General features: G+C 38.9%; 1 long non-coding RNA gene across 2 annotated transcripts; it reads left to right on the plus strand.

The window, feature by feature from the left end:
• The first annotated feature begins 2,909 nt into the window (after nucleotides 1–2,909).
• Nucleotides 2,910–4,404, plus strand: LOC128130997 (uncharacterized). Of its 2 annotated transcripts, none has more exons than XR_008228935.1 (3): nucleotides 2,910–3,086; nucleotides 3,436–3,504; nucleotides 4,256–4,404. It is a non-coding gene; the product is annotated as an uncharacterized LOC128130997 (long non-coding RNA). The 2 variants fall into 2 exon arrangements; XR_008228929.1 differs by having other exon boundaries at nucleotides 2,910–3,082; nucleotides 4,256–4,401.
• The last annotated feature ends 415 nt before the right edge of the window (nucleotides 4,405–4,819 follow it).

Genomic DNA, 4,819 nt, shown 5'->3' on the forward strand with positions numbered 1-4,819 from the left:
GAAGGGCAGACTGAGGAAGGAAACTACAGTGGGACTGTTGGTCAAGTCAACCCACCAATAGTTCGACAAAACAACCAAGATGACGAAGTCGAGAGGAATGGATGCAAGTACAAGGATTTTCTGACTTGCAAGCCATCGACTTTCACTGGAAAGGAGGATCCGATCGGGGTCATGGATTGGATCTCGGAGATGGAATTAGCTTTCATGACGTGCGGTTGCAAGGGAAAACAACAGACCACGTTTGCAGTGCGTCAGTTTCGAGGAGGCGCTGTACGATGGTGGAATACCTTGGGAAAGACGCTGAGCCCCAATGAGCCCCTGCAACTGACATGGGCAGAATTTTTGGTGCATTTCAAATGTAGGTACTGCTCAGCCCAAAATCTGCTCGAGCTAGAAAACCAATTCCTTACCTTAAAGAAAGGAAGCATGTCTATTGATGAATACACCAACAACTTCACAGAGAAGATGGAGTTCGCCTTACGTCTTGTTCCGGATGAGCTGACAAAAATTGACAAGTACGCAAAGGGACTTCCATGGGAATATGCAGTGCCAGTGCGTCAGGCACCTACTTTGGAGGCAGCTATCTGGGCTGCCAAGTCGGTTGAGGAGATGATCAAGGGAAGAGCCGCCAACAAGACCGAGGTTGGCGAAAAGAGGAAGTTTGAGGGGTCTGCGAAGCCCGATGAGAGAAGCAAATCAAGTACCAGGAAGTTTAGAGGAGGAGGGAGTGAAGAAAGATGGTGCGAGAAGTGCAAAAAGAAACACTCTGGAAAATGCAGTGAGGAAGTAACTTGTTTCAAGTGTGGGAAGCATGGGCATTATGCCAACGAGTGTAAATTCAATAAAAGGGTGTGTTACGAATGTAATGAGGAAGGACACTTCAAGCAAGATTGCCCAAAGAGAGAGGGGGCTACAAAGCCAAATGTGCCGCCAAAGCCAAAGGCGAGAGCATTTCAAATGATCCTTGACGAAGCAGATAACAATGCGAGGATTCAGGAGTGACAACTTGACATCCAAAGATCGAGTTATGAGGTAGCCATAGAATCGTATGATGTAGCCTGTTAGAGGCATATTCTAGGGTGAACTTGAACACCTATGTAATAGTTTCAAGGAATAATAAAAACCTTCGTTTTGATATCTGATGTGTTAAGCTGTTATATGATTTTCTTGTGTGGTGACTTGGAAAACTGTGGGACAATACCTGAGACGAGTATGAGTAGGTGTGAATGGTAGTAGAGGCCTATACTACCGGAAGCACAGGACTCACACTTGGATCAGGGAAAGTCACAAGGTTACCAAGAAGCTAGTAATTGGTTTCGTGTGTGTTGTTACCATCGTTTCGGTAATGACTAAGAAGATTGTTGATATTCCAACCCTAGTGGTCGTATCGAATCGAGTCCGACTACGATGAGTATGTTGTGTGGTTCAGAGAACCAAGTTTGATGTAGCGTCCGACTTAAACCAAACGGTTGAAATCAAAGCGATCAATAGAAGTATCACACTCGTTGTTAAGGAAGTTGGTGGCTAGAAATGCCTAATGTTAAAGTGTGATTATATCACATTAGAACATGAAGGAATGCATAGTCTGTTTTAGAATTTAACTCTAAGAGACCTAAGTCTAAGTGTTGCAACATACGATGATAGGTCATTAGAATATGACACATCGATCTATAGTAGTAATAAAAGAACTTATCTCAAGTCCGTATCCAGCAAGGATCGAGATTGTGACTTGAAGGTCATAATTTGGAGTCTAACCTGAGGTAGAGAGCAGGTGCACGATCGAGTACTCTTACAGTCAATGAGTTTAAGAGATAGAATTGAAGGAATGTAGAAGTTATAATTATTACCTAGGATGAAGAGATGACGTATGGAGTCATTATATGACCCTGTTTCGTTGATGATTCCGGGACGTAATCATCCAAAGGGGGAGATAATTGTAACGCCTGCAGATCCGGGCTAGTCAATTTAGAGGCAATAGGGGTCGAAAACGACTTTTCGACAAAAAGATTATTTAGAATAAATAATCTTAACCAAGTTGTAGAATATGTCACAGGGTTTCCGTACATATAAAGAACGCCGAAATCCGAGTTATAACGAAGAAGTTATGACCCGTCGAAGTTTCGCGTCGGAACCGGCACGGCGCCGATAAGCGTAAATAGTAAATTTATGATAGAGCGAGATTTAGATTTAGCGCTCTAAACGAAAGTCGTAGAATATGTTAAACTAAGAACTTCGATAAAAAGAACGCCCAAATCTGACTTCGTATGAAGAAGTTACGATTTTTCGAAGTTTCGGATTAGCAGTGTATAGTCCGAAATTCGAATGTTAGATCGAGCGATTTTTAGCCGACACAACCTAAACAAGAATTGAAGATCTCATTATTAGTAGTATAACAATAAAAAGACAGACGAAAATGGACATCGGATGAAGAAGTTATGAGATTTTAACGGACCAATCCTGTCCCGACCTGTTAAAAATATAACTTTAAAAATAAAGTCAAAATTAGCCGACGGAGTCTAAACGAAAGTTGTAGAGTACGTCTCCACCTACGCGTGGATATAAATAACGTCAAAAACGGAGTTCGTATGAACGAGTTACAAATTATAATAGCATATTTACGTATTAAAATAAAGTATAAATCATATATACGTACACATATATATACATATGTATATCTCATTAGAAAGGTATCGACGATGCGGTCATTATAAGACTAATGTTGAGTTCTTTCGACATTAGTTTAGTGCAAATATCATTAAATCTATTTAAAATAGTATTATAAAGGGGTGTTTAGTTGTTTATATAACTATAAGGTCATTAAGTAATTATGGAGGGTAGTTTTTGTAAATTCAATTACTATAAATAAGAGGCTTGGGCTCTCATATTTCTTGCACCATTCTCTTGATTCAAGAGTCTTTCTCTCCTTATCCCCCGAGCATTTCGGTCCCTCGTGATTCGACTTCTCTTTCTGTAGTTTTAGTATAGTAAGGTGAGCGCTGAAGCGCTGCACGAATCTTTCTTAGAAAGATTCAGCGACGAAGTTCTGCCCCTACAGAGCCCGACTCCTAGCTAAAATCCCCTTGTAAGTAAGTTATGCTTATCCTATTTTAAATATAGTTTATATTTAAAATTAGTATTGTTATTATAAATTTATAATAAATATTTGAGCTATTATTATGAATTATATAAGTGTCGTTATAATATCTTTTTAACTACTCGCGGTACGGAGAATCTGGTTTAAAGGGCCGCATAGGGTTGTTGGATTTCAGAAGTGCTATATGCCAAAATGGTCCTGCCCTCCGGTGTTTTATGTCTGGCCCCTGTCTGTACATAGTGGTTGGAAAGTATTGTTTAAACGCTTATATAATAATAATAATAAGACTAATAATTAGTCACGGTAAATCTTAGACTAAAATCTAGTGGTAATAATACTAGGTTTCGTCGAAGGAAATTATTTTAAAGTAAACGAAGCGCTGTCCGAGTACCGAGTCACCACCTTCTCAAGTGAGTGCATGGTCCCTTTCATCTTACACATAGATATGAAGTATTTTAATATAAATTACGTGTTATGTGTGCATATTGTCTTAATACTTGTTGTCTATGCTGGTGAAAGATTTTTATACATGTTTTAAATAATTTAAACTGTATAAAGTATTTTATATCTACAAAATATGTTGCGTAAAACATGAGTAGATGAATGATGAGGGATAAAAGCTGAAATAGAGGAACATTAGTAGTACGGACCTAGTGCCCTATAGGTAATACATTGGCAGCAGTGGACCAAGTACCCTATAGATGAGCACTAGCAGCTGCGCCACAACCCGTAGATGTTTTAGATCTACGGTAAACGTCCTAGCAGCTGCGCTCTAAGGACAGTATCAATAGCTGTGCCTAATAGGGAGCCTTATGACCATGACAGTGGCGTTAAAAGGTCAATACCGGCAGAAGCGCCTCATAGGAAATGTCCCAATTCTAGCAGCTGTGCCTAAGTGACAAGATTAGCAGCTGCGCTTGACCAAAGTGTCATTGGCAACAATGGATTTCATGTTGTTTCCTTAGGATGATCCTTAGGAATGAATGAATGAAAATAGCTGATTCTTAGGGTAGATCCTTAAGAATAAAGAAGATAATGGGGATGGGTAATTGGGTTGATTATTTGATTGTTTAAACATAATAATTATATTATTGTGGGTTGAAAACACTATGTACTCACCAGGTTTCCCAACCTGACCCACTCAGTTTATTTATATCACAGGTGTTGATATGAAGTGACACTACACTGAGAGATTTAAAGAGATGTAGATCACTAGTGTAAATAATTGTAAGTTCTGTTTATGCTTATGTTTCTGTATTAACGATGACATCCCAAATGTTTTAAAATGAAATAAATACGTTTCTTCGAAAATGTTTTAATAACGTATTTACCATGTTTTTCTGGGAACAAATTCCGCAACATTTTTATAAAATGAAGTACTCTGATTTTTATAAAGCATAAACAACATCGGTCTTTTCTGACCGTGAAAATGGGGATGTCACATATAATTTGCATGCATAGGGCAACCGGTAGTGAGAATGGAAGTTCCTAGCATGGGTTGTAGTAAGTGAGATGTGGAGATTCTTTTTTTGTTCTATGGCATGGAGTGTTACTGCACGGATGTTTCTTGCTTTGTCATTTGTGGAACTCTTAGTGATGTGAGTTAACTATTAAGGGAATATGTCAATTCACATGTTGCAAAGGTTAAATAATCTCAGAGTGATGGATTTGACTCTACCACGCAAATCTCGTTTGAGTCTAACCGTTGTAGGGTTGAGTCTATTA

This window comes from Lactuca sativa, chromosome 1 (assembly GCF_002870075.4).
Source record: "Lactuca sativa cultivar Salinas chromosome 1, Lsat_Salinas_v11, whole genome shotgun sequence".
In the NCBI taxonomy this organism is placed as follows: Eukaryota; Viridiplantae; Streptophyta; class Magnoliopsida; order Asterales; family Asteraceae; genus Lactuca; species Lactuca sativa.